Source organism: Somniosus microcephalus, unplaced genomic scaffold (genome assembly GCF_052327205.1).
Source record: "Somniosus microcephalus isolate GS21.2 unplaced genomic scaffold, FLI_Smic_1.0 unresolved_chr1, whole genome shotgun sequence".
Taxonomy (NCBI): domain Eukaryota; kingdom Metazoa; phylum Chordata; class Chondrichthyes; order Squaliformes; family Somniosidae; genus Somniosus; species Somniosus microcephalus.
The window spans coordinates 38790405-38804460 of NW_028225179.1; the positions used below are offsets into that span (position 1 = coordinate 38790405).

The 14056-nt window shown below is 44.4% G+C and overlaps 1 long non-coding RNA gene across 1 annotated transcript in view; it reads left to right on the forward strand.

Annotated features, from left to right (window-relative positions):
- Positions 1-14056, forward strand: part of LOC147094647 (uncharacterized) — an 83745-nt gene that overhangs the window by 11392 nt on the left and 58297 nt on the right. Inside the window, exon 2 of the long non-coding RNA XR_015074753.1 lies at positions 5407-5539. This is a non-coding gene — a long non-coding RNA (uncharacterized LOC147094647). The remainder of the gene's footprint in view (positions 1-5406; positions 5540-14056) is intronic.

Here is a 14056-nt window from a genome sequence, read left to right on the forward strand (position 1 = left end):
CAATCCTCCAGTCCTTTGGCGCCACCCCTGTAATCTAAGGAGGATTGGAAGATTGTGGTCAGCACCAACACAATTTCTACCCTTACTCCACACAGTAACCTCGGGTGCATCCCATCCGGACCAGGTGACCTATTCACTTTAATTACCGCCAGCCTGTCTGGTACCTCCTCTTCATCTATTTTATCTCATCCAGTATCCCAGCAATCTCCTCGTTTACCATAACTTTGACAAATCCTCGTCCTTAGTTAACGCTGATGCAACGTACTCATTTAGTACCTCAGCCATGCCTTCTGCCTCCACCAGTAGTTCTCCATTTTGGTCCCTAATCGGCCCCACAACTCCTCTGACGACCCTTTTTCTGTTAATATGCCTAAAGAAGACCCTTTGGATTACCGTTATGTAATTCTGTGGTGAATTCTGAAACGACATGGGACAGCACTCGAAACAACCTTCAGCAAGGGGCTGGGTGTCAAAACTCTGACCTTTCACTCCTACCGATCTGAAGGTCTTGTGTAAAATAAATGTGGGGATTTCAAACACAGTCCTTGGTGAGAGGTCAGATTTGTGCCAAACTAGGCCGTTTGACAGTTCAAGATTTCCACTTGGCTTTGTGTGAAGACGTGCTTCCTGACCTCACCCCTGAATGGACTGTTTATAATGTAAATATTATGCCCTCTTGTTCTGGACTCCCACTAGAGGGAAGAGTTTCTCTGTCATTTTGACAAACTTGATTTGAGGCTTTTGACGAGGTAACAGAGGGTGGATGAGGGCTGTTCAGTTGATGCTGTGCATATGGACTTTAAAAAGGCGTTTGATGAAGTACCACGTAATAGGCTTGTTGGCAAAATTGAAGCCTGTGGGATAAAAGAAGCAGTAGCAGCAGGGATACAAAATTGTCTAAGGGATAGAAAACAGAGAGTTGTGGTGGATGCTGTTTTTTGGAGTGGAGGGGGAGGTATTCAATGGTGTTCCCCGGGGATCAGTACCAGGATAACTGCCGTTTTTGATACATATTCATGACCTGGATTTGGGTAAAGGGCACAATTTTGAAATTTGCAGCTGACTCAACTTGGAAGTGTTTAAGAACATAAGAACATAAGAAATAGGAGCAGGAGTAGGCCAATCGGCCCCTCGAGCCTGCTCCACCATTCAATAAGATCATGGCTGATCTGATCCTAACCTCAAATCTTCTATCACTCTGCATCCACCCGAACCCATGTGATCTCCCGGGAGAGGCGAAAAACCAGATAAAGACCCAATGGCCAATTTGGGAGAAAAAAATCTGGGAAATTCCTCTCCGACCCATCTAGGCGATCGAAATTCTTCCAGGAGATCACTCTGTCCCTATATTTTCTACAGTACTTACCTTCTGTAAAGGCGATCTCCACCCCAGCCAGGAACAGGAATAAAACCATCTCCTGAAATCTAACAGAATTAGAACACAGTAGGAGCAGAACAAGGCTACACGGCCCCTGGGCCCACTCCACTACCCACAGGGCCATGACCATTCCGAACCTAGACTCATGTCCAATTTCCTGCCCGCTCCCCGTAACCCTTAATTCCCTTTACTTCTAGGAAACTATCTATTTCTGTTTTAAATTTATTTAATGATGTAGCTTCCACAGCTTTCTGGGGCAGCAAATTCCACAAACCTACCACCCTCTGAGTGAAGAAGTTTCTCCTCATCTCAGTTTTGAATGAGCAGCCCCTTATTTTAAGATTATGCCCCCTAGTTCTAGTTTCACCCATCATTGGGAACATCCTCACCGCATCCACCCGATCAAGCCCCTTCACAATCTTATATGTTTCAATAAGATCGCCCCTCATTCTTCTGAACTCCAATGAGTAGAGTCCCAATCTACTCAACCTCTCCTCATATGACCACCCCCTCATCCCCGGGATTAACCGAGTGAACCTTCTTTGTACTGACTCGAGAGCAAGTATGTCTTTTCTTAAATATGGACACCAAAACTGTATGCACTATTAAAACAGTGAGGAAGTTAGTAATAGACTTCAAGAGGACGTAGACAGGCTGGTGGATTGGACGGACACATGGCAGATGAATTGCAACACAGAAAAGTGTGAGGTTATACAGTTTGGGAGGAAGAATGAGAAGAGACAATGCAAGCGAAATGGTACAATTTTGAAAAGGGTGCACGAACACAGACCTGGGGGGATGTTTGTGCACAAATCTTTGGTGGCAAGACAGGTTAACAAAGCAATTGTGGTTAATAAAGACAATGGGTTCCTGGGCTTTATAAATCGAGGCGTAGAGTACAAAAACCAGGAATCGATGGTAAACCTGTATAAGACACAAGTTTGGCCTCAGCTGCAGTATTGTGTCCAATTCTGGGCACCACACTAGGAAGGATGTGAAGGCTTTGGAGAAGAGACTTGCTAGAATGGTTTCAGGGATGAGGGATTACAGTTACTTGGATAGATGGAGAAGCTGCGATTGTTCTCCTTAGAGCAGAGAAGGCTAAGAGGAGATTTGATTGAGGTGTTCTAAAATGAAGAATTGTTTAGATAGAGTAAATGGAACAACTTGTATTGATATAGCACCTTTAATGTAAAACGTCCCAAGGTGCTTCGCAGGAGCCACATAAGAAGATATTGGGGCAGATGACCAAAAGCTTGGTCAGAGTTTGGTTTTCAGGAGCGTTTTAAACAGGCCATGAAAATGTAAACACAGCACTGGGCTCATTTCTAGAGAGATCGAATTGCAAAGCAGCGAAGTTATGTTAAACTTGTAGATTCTGTTAGAGCCTTGGTTAGACCACACTTGGTGCACTCTGTACAGTTCTAGTCTCCTTATTATGAAAAGGATAGAGAGACACTGGAGAAGGTGAAACAAAGATTGACGAGAATGATACCAGAACTGAGAGGTTCTAAGTACCCAGAATGTCTGACCGTGCTGGGGTCTTTTCCTTAGAAAAGTGAAGTCCGAGGGGTTATTTATTAGAGATCTGTATAATTATGAAGGGCTTTGATCAGGTAGATGACGAAGATGTTGCCACTTGTGGTGAATCCAAAACTGGGGGTCAAAAACATAAGATAGTCACCAATAAATCCAGTAAGGAGCTCAGCAGAAACCTCTTTACCCAGAGAGTGGTGAGAATGTGGAACTTGCTGGTACATGGCGTAGTTGAGGTGAATAGCAGAGTGTCTTTAAGGGGAAGCTGGATAAGTACGAGGTAGAAAGTTATAGACGGATATGATGATAGGGTGAGGTGAAGTAAGGTGGGTGGAGGCTCGTGTGGAACATGAACACTGGCATGGACCTGTTGGGCTGAATGGCCTGTTTCTGTGCAGTAAATACTGTGTAATTCTATGGTGAATTCTGAAGAGACACGGTACAGCTCTCGAAACAATATTCAGCAAGGGGCTGAGGGTCAAAACTCTGACCTTTCACCCCATCCGATCTGAAGGCCTTGTGTACAATGAATGTAGGGAGTTCAAACACCGTCCTTGGTGAGAGGTCAGATTTGTACCACACTCTGCCCTAAATCGTTAGACTGGCTGTTAGGTGCTGATCAAGTGCCTTCAAAATCCTGTTTAAAACCTCTCTCTCCATCACTGATCTCAATCCACCTACAATCTTAACCCATTCTCTCCTGCTCAGTCTGTTTGTGTCTCTACATGTGTGTGTTTCTGTGTCCCACTATACGTCTGTTTTTGTGTGTGTTTGTATATGTGGGTATGTCTGTGTAGGTGTTTCTGCATGTGTCTCTTGTGCTGGTGTGTGTGTCTATAAACAGAACCCTACCTAATGAAAATATATCAATCTGAGTCTTGAGCTTTTCAATTGAGCTCCAGCATGAACAGCTTTTTTGGGGAAAGTTCCAGATTTCTACTACCCTTTGTGTGAAGAAGTGCTTCCTGACATCACACCTGAACAGCCTAGCTTTAACTTTAAGCTTTTGCCCCTTGTTCTGGACACTCCCACCAGATGAAATAGTACCTCTCGATCATCATAAAACCTCTGATCGCATCCTTAATTTTCTATATTCAAGTTTATAAATTCAGGAACAGAAATGGTATGGAGCGGGGAGGGGAACAGAGTAACAGTGGTAATGTCTAGGTAATGAAGAGGGAGCTCAGTATTTTACCTGCCTTTGAGGGCTCAATGCTGACACTCTATAAAGTGGAGGTAGGAACAGGAGTCGGCTATTCAGCCCCTCGAGCCTGTTCCCCCATTCAATGAGATCATGGCTGATCTATCATAACTCCATCCACCTGCCTTGGCTCTGTATCCTTTCTCCACCCTTGCCTGGCAAAAATCTATTGATCTGGGAATTAAATTATTAATTACGCGAGCATCTACTGCTTTTTGTGGGAGAGTTCCATACTTCTACCTCCCTTTGCGTGAAGAAGTGTTTCCAAACTTCTTTCCTGAATGGCCTGGCTGTGATTTTGAGATTATGTCCCCTTGACCTAGACTCCTCAACCAGTGGAAATAGTTTCTCTCTCTCTACCGTGACTTTCTTTTAACATCCTAAAATCCTCAATCAAATGAAATCGCCCCTTAACCTTCTATATTCCATGGACTACAAGCTCAGTTTATGTAATCTCTCCTCACAATCCTGGAACTCCCTCCCTAACAGCACTGTGGGAGTACCTTCACCACATGGACTGCAGCGGTTCAAGAAGGTGGCTCACCAATATCTTCTCGAGGACAATTAGGGATGGGCAATAAATGCTGGCCTTGCCAGCGATGCCCACATCCCAGAAATGAATAAAATAAATAACTTAACCCTTGGTACCCTGGTAACATTCTGGTCTATCTGTGCTGCACTCTCTCCAAGGCCAGTATATCCTTCCTGAGGTGCGGTCCCAGAACTGAATGCAATTCTCCAGATGGGGTCTTTCCAGAACACTCCACAGCTGAAGCACCAACATTCCATTAGCCTCTTTAATTATTATTGTACCCGTCCACGAGCTTTTACTGATTGAAGTACTTGGACCCCTAAATCTCGCCAGTCAGAGGTGTGGGGTGTGTGTATTTTCTGTTTAAATTGGTGCATTTGATTTCATTTGATTCTGGTATTTAACAGCAACAAACAACTCCTGTAAACCCTCAGCAACTGAATCTCTATTTGGATTCGTTCACCAGTCTTGGCGACTGACCAACTCGCCCTACGTATCTCTCTGTCCCACTATCCTTCCCCGGTGGGTTCGGATGTTGCAGACCGACAGTGAAAGATCCAGTGTCTGATTCCCACCAGCCTGAGCTCTCCACGTTCTCACTGAATGAAACCTTCCTTCACGGGAAGCAGGCTCTGTTTGATTGTTTAGGTCCCGTAACCCCTGACCCTGTATTACTGCTGTCAGAATAATGGGCTGTACTCAGAAATAAAACTTACTGCATTGATCACAGCTTCACATCCGTGTCTTGTTTCTCTTTAGGATCAGTGTGCCGGAGGACAAGGTGTCCGGGGATGAAATGAGACTGGGAGAAGATTTGGGAATCGCAGGAAATGGGAAGAGGAATACTGGCACAGGGAATCTCTCCCAAGTGTCCAATAACACATTCAGAAAGGTACTGAGATAAGACAGGTGTCCCAGAGTGTCAGCACTCTGACCGTTTGGGGTTTAAGCTGTTTAACTTGAAACGTTGCCTTCAGGCAGATTGAAAATGGACATCTATTGCATCAGACCCACAGATCGTTTGATGGAACAGTAGAGGGAGATTTACACTCGGTCTAACCTGTCTATCCTCTATCTTGGTTTGTTCTCTATCTGCCTCATTTAATCTCTCGCTCTCTCTTTGCCTCAACTCACTCTGCCTCACTCTCGTCTCTTTCTTTCTCAATGGCTCTATCTCTCCTCGCCTCATTTTCTCTCTCTCTCATTCACCTTTGCTCTGTCTCTCTTCTCTCTCTCTATCTCTCTCTGCCTCGCTGTGTCTCATGCTTTCTGCCTTTCTCTTCTCTGCCTCGGTCTCTCCTTCTGCCTCACTCTCAGTCCCCTTCTCTCTGCATGTATCGACTGTTGTATCCTGAAAAGTGGACCTGGTGTTGTGCCAGGTCGACACTTTCCCCCTCAGAGCGGACTAAGTGATATACAAAGTCAGCGCTTAGCTTTGGTACAGATGACAGACTTCGAGTGAAGGATGGTTCAAAACGGTCTTTATTCACAGGCCCGGGGAGAACCTTCTGGGACCCCTCTCAGATCCGACTCCACTGATTCCCTAGCAACAATCACAGTTATACAAAAATCAAACCCCTGCCCTAGGGGCGGGGATAAAGCTTATCTGCATATACAGAGTTATAGCTAAATGGCAATTATAAACCGTGACATTTCATCTTCTTACCACCCACAAATCCCACATTTCTGTTATCGGTTGGTCCCGTCACCTCCTGTGACTGTGGGCCTCATCTTAATTGCTCTACAACCCTCCATTTGCCCGTAGCCAGGTGGTTTTGCTTGTTGCATGTTGTCTTAAGATAACAGTCCTCATTAAGGCGTGCAAAGCACAGACTTTTGGTCTCGTCTCGGGTTACCTCTGCAAAGCAAGTGCATTCTGATTAGTCCCACCATACTTTGAAGAATGGAACCCTGTTGTGATTTACAACAAATGAATTCTTCGGTGTGTTATCTCGCATATGTGTTGCCTCGCCTGGCCAAACAGACATCCTCCTCAATCTTCCCATGAGTTGTTCTGCAGTTTAATCTCTCAGCATTTGAAGTCACTTAATCATGTTTTAAAACTTACCTGGGTAAATGCAATATACATTCCTCTATATCGTTTAACTCGGGGTAGGGATTAACCCATTATCTCCACCTTGTACATTGGTGCTGCATTATAAATATTCTAACATAAAAACTAAGATATAATAGTAATTTGACTACTTCAGTCCCCCCTTATGGCCCATTGGTCAGTTTGACCCAATACGGCCAATATGCTGCAGTTTAAGATTGTTTGCTATGAGGACCGTCGCCCTAGTGGTACCAAGCCAGGGTGTCTTGTACTCATTCTTCCGCAATCCTAAACGCAGTCTTCATAATGATTCTACTCACGCCCTACCCCTTGCTTGTTGGTGGTTAGCAACAGTGTTTCTTTCTCTTCTTCCTTCGTTATTCGTCTGGTTATGGCCTGTGCGAGGTTGCGGTTCTTTCGCCATCGGCAATATCCACAAAGTAAGAACAAAGGGATCATTAATACGGCGCCTTGCACAACTGCCAGCACGTGTGACATGATCCTGATCCAGGGGTGTATATCGACATTTAGCCCCCAATTCCAGATCTTATTGTACCAAGGAGTTTCTGCTAATGTTGTACCAATGTCTTTTTGTTGTTGCTGTAAGTCTTCCTCTATTTTATGATAATACTTTAAAATTTCCTTCGTCTCCTGCCGTAATTTCTTCCAACCCTCCTCTTCCTCTAACTTAGGAATTGCCTTGGGCTCTGGTATGACATAAGCTTCAACCTCTTTATTAAGTACCATACGATCAAGTGACCATGTTTTCGTTTCCTGTGGTCTTGGTGGGTGTATATATTGATGTCCTATCTGTGTAGATATCTTTGGATCAAAACAAAAGTTTGGTTGGGGAATGGGACAAATCATCTTGATATTCATATTTCTGTTCAGTTGTGGTGACAGAAAATGCCCCGTTGTTCCTTGGTGCTACCCTTGTCCGGTGTATCCCCCTTGGGTGTACCTCAAGGGTGCAATTGGTTGTTTTTGTGAATCTGCACTCGGATGTGTCTCCCTCGGTGGGGGGGCGGTGTGCATGCCCATGTCCTTCCCTTGTGGTGGCACCCGTCCATTACCACCCCACTTAAGGTTCCATTCTTCTGTTTATTATCTTCTTCCCCTTCCCAAAGTGCCTTGGCAGGGACATCATGATATTTAACCCAACTTTCCCTTTGTATCTCTCCTATGTTAATCACGTCGTATAGGGGCTGTCCATCTTCTGGGAGTTGTGGGATGGCTAGTACAAAGCCAATCACCTTAGTCCATGGGGTTAAACAATTGCCTGCCCGGTATACTTGTCCCATTTTACGCCCCTTACGTAGGCTTTTATTTGTGTCAATCCAAGGTTCCAGATCCTCATTAGTAATCCAGTCAGGGATCTGTCCATTATTTATTTGCCTCATGTTATGCTCAGCATTTGACAATAGCCATGAGCCATACGTGGCACATACTAGTTCCTTATGGGTTTGGCGAGAAGCATTGTCAAGTTGATCAATAATTGTATTGATTGTTTCTGCATGGGGGGCTACTACCTCTTCCACCCCCAACAATTGCATTATTGTTTGTTTTCCTGCCAGTGCCAGTTGCTGGCAATTTCCAGTGGCTTGTTTTAGTAACAACTTTATTTTTGCTTGTAGTTCCTCTACTCCTTCGTTTACTCATTCTATGTCCAAGTTATTAACTGTTGCTAACCCGGCCGCATACCCTGCTCCGGCCATTTCCAATACTCCCCGTTTCTTACGTCTTTGTAAGAGAGATTTTCCCTGTGGACCCTCTAATTGTTTTACCCACAGGGAGTTCCATATTTGTTTTGTATGATTGTTACACATCGCGGGCATCTCTAGAGTACTCCTATTAATGGCAGCCTTAATAATTCCATGTGTTACACTAAAGAATGTTAGAACGGATTCTTTTACCCTCAGTCTGGTTCAGTAAACACTGAGTCGAACAACTGGAGAATTCAAACGATTTATTATCCGTGGAGTCTTACTCTGATATATCGACACTGACTCCTGCAAGAGTCTGCGAATCCAACAGAGCAAGCAGTTTGTCCTACAGTGTGTTACATTATTATACTTGCATTTGAGAAGACATTAACACATCGTACAGTCTGCACCAATCCCGAGCTGTGCATTTATACAGTTAATTTGATTTCCTGGCCTGGCAGTTTGAAATAAAGAAGTCACATTTTACTGAATGGGTTACAGTTAAGTAAATATCCTGGTAATGGGTTCCTGATCACCTAAACATTATGGTAATGTGTTTGCAATCATGGTAATGCGTTTTCTGATCGCCTATTGTCTGTATAACTTCTGCACACTGACTTATATTGTTCCTAACAGCAAGGTGTGACATTTGTGGGCGCCAGCCATATTAGCAGCCAAAGATCAGTTTAGCCTTTTTATTTTACTTCTTGCTGCCTTCACAGTTTCTTGTTTCTATTTCCTTGACCTTGGTATTCTCAAGTACACCTCATCTTGTGTTTTCCTTGTTATTAAACCCCCGGGTGCCCCTTTTTCCATTGGTGGGCCAGTTAGTGGAGTGAGGGTATTTTTATGCTTGTTGCCTTTCCTTTGTAACCCTATCCCCTCCGTCCTTTCCCTGATTTCCATCTGTAATATTTGTCCTCGCCGGGATCCCTTTTTGTGTTCCGCATTATAACATCCTATCATTCCCCTTTGTCTTTGACCTATTTTGTGCCAATTTAGTGGATTCGAACTCTGTCCCAAATATGGGAGCCCTGTGTAATTTGGTGTAATTTCAACTGCTTTATTGAATCCGAATCATGTATCCATGAAATATCCCTTTCCTACTTGAAAGTTTGGAGTTATTTGAACATTGTCCTTAGTACATAGGCACTCTATTTTAATCCCTTCGCCCTCCGTGACCCAGACAAACAAAGTCCCGTTAGCTGTACTTTCGTATTCACAATAATCACAGTACACAGTCATATCGCATCCGTTTCCCAAAGCCGCCCCCCATTCTAATGGTGGCGTATTGTTGGTGGGCATCTTGATTCCATTCTGGATGATGATTATGTTTGAAGTCGGGTCGATACCAAAGAGCATCAGAAGTCCCATCACAGATTCAGGGCGTATATTTAACCATAAACTCCCGAGTTGTTCGCGCCTCCCACTAGACCCAGCGCTTATACTTAGCCATAGAATCCCGATGAGAGCGCGATTGATGCTCCACTTCATTTTTCTATGCATTTATCGTTCCTGTAAAGATAAATAAAGGGGGCCAGTCATCACCAGCCGATAGAATTATGCCATTCTTATCAGTTCAAACTGCTGTACGTCTGGTTCATTTCCTGGTCTGTGGCTCTGTTTCCAGATATACTTGAAGATGCAAACCACGATGTATAATATTAATATCCCGCAGAGCCCTAGCATTAATATATGTAGAAACTGCCCTTCCCATTCTTTATACCTTCTAGCATACTCCTCACTCTCCTCAAAAGGCACCATCTCTGGCTTACTCATTGTTTTTGTCATATATTTTTAACTGAGTCCTGTGCTCCCATCTTCCTTTTACCTGTTCCGGACTCATCTATACAAGCGCATGTGTCACTGTTCATTAAGACTTCGTAAGGCCCTGACCATCTGGGTGCCAGCCCTGGTTTGGCTGGTATTTTTGCCATCACCTTGCTACCTACAGCTGGGACCTCCTTCTGGTCGTCCTGTTCTAGATCCCGTATAATCTGTTGCTCTGGCCTCATGTCTGAGAGCGTGTAATTGCATACACAATTGTTTAATAAATCTCCTAATTCTATCCTTCAGGGGCCCTACATCCTCACCCCCGGTAGCGACTCCTTCCGGCAGTGTCATTGCTCGTCCGGTCATTAGTTCGAAAGGTGTCAGCCCCGTGGTTCTATTCAGAGTTGCTCTAAGTCTCATCAGTATACTTGGGAGTAACTCTGCCCATCCCTTCCCCGTGTCTTCTACTGCTTTAGCTAAGGATAATTTCAAAGTCCGGTTCATCCTTTCCACCATCCCTGAACTGAGGGTGGTATGGTATGTGGAACCTTTGTCTGATACCTAATAATGCACATGTTTCCTTTATAACCTTTCCTGTAAAGTGTGTTCCCTGGTCTGAATCAATTTGCAGCGGGACCCCCCATCGTGGTACAACCTCCTCTTCCATTATTTGTGCTACGGTTGTTGCCGTGCAATCTCTAGTGGTGAAAGCTTCAACCCATCTAGTAAATTGATCTATTATTACCAAACAGTACATTTTCCCCTTTGATTTCGGTAGAGGTCCAGTAAAGTCTATCTGCAACTTCTCCCATGGGCCTCTTGGTCTCGGCTGATGTCTCCACTTTACCTCGACGGGTTTCCCTATGTTATACTGCGCACATATGGGGCAGTGTCTACAGAATCTGTCCACAGCTTGTTTCATTCTGGGCCACCACCAGCATCGCTGGAGGTTGTTTAACATATTGGATATACCTGTGTGTTGCCTACCATGGTACATTTTCATTAATTCCTGTTGTATACAGCCTGGTGCACATATCTGCTGCTCTTTCCTCCATATTCCCCCCGCCCTTTCTCCTTGTCCCCCTCGTTCCCATAGCTGTTTCTCCTCCTGGGATACTTCCTTATGTAATTTGGACATATCTATATCTTCTGGCAATGCAGTTACAGCAGCTATGTCTATCTGTGTTACTGGTTCTGTGTTGCTCTTGTTTGCTGCTGCAATCTGTTGCTCTACCACTTTTCTGGCTGCAAGGTCGGCGGCTCTGTTTCCCCTTTCTGTGGGGGAGTTCCCCCTCTGGTGGGCTTTTACCTTCACTACAGCTGTTTCAGTGGGTATCCCTGAGGCAGCTACCAATTCCTTTACTAATTCCTCATGCTGTATGGGTTTGCCACTTGAGGCAACATACCCCCTTCTACTCCAAGCTGCCATATAATCATGTACTATGCCAAAGGCATAGCGACTATCGGTATCGATATTTACCCATTTCCCTGCTGCCAATTTTAATGCTTCTGTCAATGCTGTTAGCTCGGCAACCTGTGCTGAACTACTCCCTGGTAATCTTCCTTCCCTCTGGACGGTGCCATCTCCGGTCACCACGGCCCAACCTGTTCGTGGTGTTACATAAGAACATAAGAAATAGGAGCAGGAGTAGGCTAATCGGCCCCTCGAGCCTGCTCCACCATTAGTAAGATCATGGCTGGGCTGATCTGATCCTAACCTCAAACCTTCTATCACTCTCCATCCACCCGAACCCATGCGATCTCCCGGGAGAGGCGAAAAACCAGATAAAAAACCCAATGGCCAATTTGGGAGAAAAAATCTGGGAAATTCCTCTCCGACCCATCTAGGCGATCGATACTTGTCCAGGAGATCACTCTGTCCCTATATTTTCTACAGTACTTATCTTCTGTAAAGGCGATCTCCACTCCAGCCAGGAACAGAAATAAAACTATCTCCTGAAATCTAACACAGAATTAGAACACAAGAAGTAGGAGCAGGATCAGGCTACACGGCCCCTGGGCCCGCTCCACTACCCACAGGGCCATGACCATTCCGAACCTAGACTCCTGTCCAATTTCCTGCCCGCTCCCCGTAACCCTTAATTCCCTTTACTGCTAGGAAACTATCTATTTCTGTTTTTAAATTTATTTAATGATGCAGCTTCCACAGCTTTCTGGGGCAGCAAATTCCACAAACCTACCACCCTCTGAGTGAAGAAGTTTCTCCTCATCTCAGTTTTGAAAGAGCAGCCCCTTATTCTAAGATCATGCCCCCTAGTTCTAGTTTCACCCATCATTGGGAACATCCTCACCGCATCCACCCGATCAAGCCCCTTCACAATCTTATGTTTCAATAAGATCGCCTCTCATTCTTCTGAACTCCAATGAGTAGAGTCCCAATCTACTCAACCTCTCCTCATATGACCACCCCCTCATCCCCGGGATTAACCGAGTGAACCTTCTTTGTACTGACTCAAGAGCAAGTATGTCTTTTCTTAAGTATGGACACCAAAACTGTATGCAGTATTCCAGGTGTGGTCTCACCAATACCTTGTATAACTGCAGCAATACCTCCCTGTTTTTATATTCTATCCCCCTAGCAATAAAGGCCAACATTCCATTGGCCTTCTTGATCACTTGCTGCACCTGCATACTAACTTTTTGAGTTTTGTGCACCAGGACCCCCAGATCCCTTTGCACTGCAGTACTTTCCAGTTTCTTGCCATTAAGATAATAACGTGCTGTATGATTTTTCCTGCCAAAGTGCATAACCTCACACTTTCCAGTATTGTATTCCATCTGCCAAATCTCTGCCCACTAACTTAGCCTTTCTACGTCACTTTGCAGGTTTTTTATGTCCTCCTCGCTCACTACTTTCCCTCCCATCTTAGTATCATCTGCAAACTTTGATATGTTACACTCGGTCCCTTCCTCCAAATCGTTAATATCGATTGTAAAGAGTTGGGGACCCAGCACTGACCCCCTGTGGAACACCACTAGTTACTGATTGCCAGTCTGAGAAGGAACCATTTATCCCAACTCTCTGCTTTCTGTTAGAGAGCCAATCCTCCACCCATGCCAGAATATTACCCCCAATCCTGTGATTTTTTTATCTTGAGCAATAATCTTTTGTGTGGCACCTTGTCAAATGCCTTTTGGAAGTCTAAATACACTACGTCCACTGGTTCTCCTTTATCCATCCTGTATGTTACTTCCTCAAAGAACTCAAGCAAATTTGTCAAACATGACTTCCCCTTCATGAAATCATGCTGAGTTTATCCTATTAAATTATGTTTATCCAAATGTCCTGTTACTGTCTCCTTAATAATGGACTCTAACATTTTACCAACCACAGCTGTTAGGCTAACAGGTCTATAGTTTCCAGCCTTCTGCCTACTACCCTTTTTAAATAAGGGTGTTACATTAGCAGTTTTCCAATCTGCCGGGACCTTTGCTGAGTCCAGGGAGTTTTGGAAAATTATTACCAATGCCTCCACAATCCCTACTGCCACTTCCCTCAAGACCCTAGGATGTAAGCCATCAGGTCCAGGGGATTTATCCGGCTTGAGTCCCATTATTTTACCAAGTACCACTTCCTTAGTGATTTTAATCGTATTTAGCTCCTCTCCCCCTAGAGCCCCCTGTTTGTCCAGTGTTGGGATATTCTTAGTGTCCTCTACCGTAAACACTGATACAAAATATTTGTTCAGCGTTTTTGCCATCTCCATGTTTCCCACCATTAATTTCCCGGTCTCATCCTCGAAGGGACCAACATTTACTTTAGCCACCCTTTTTCTTTTTATATAACTATAGAAACTTTTGCTATCTGTTTTTATATTTTTTGCTAATTTACTTTCATAATCTATCTTCCCTTTCTTAA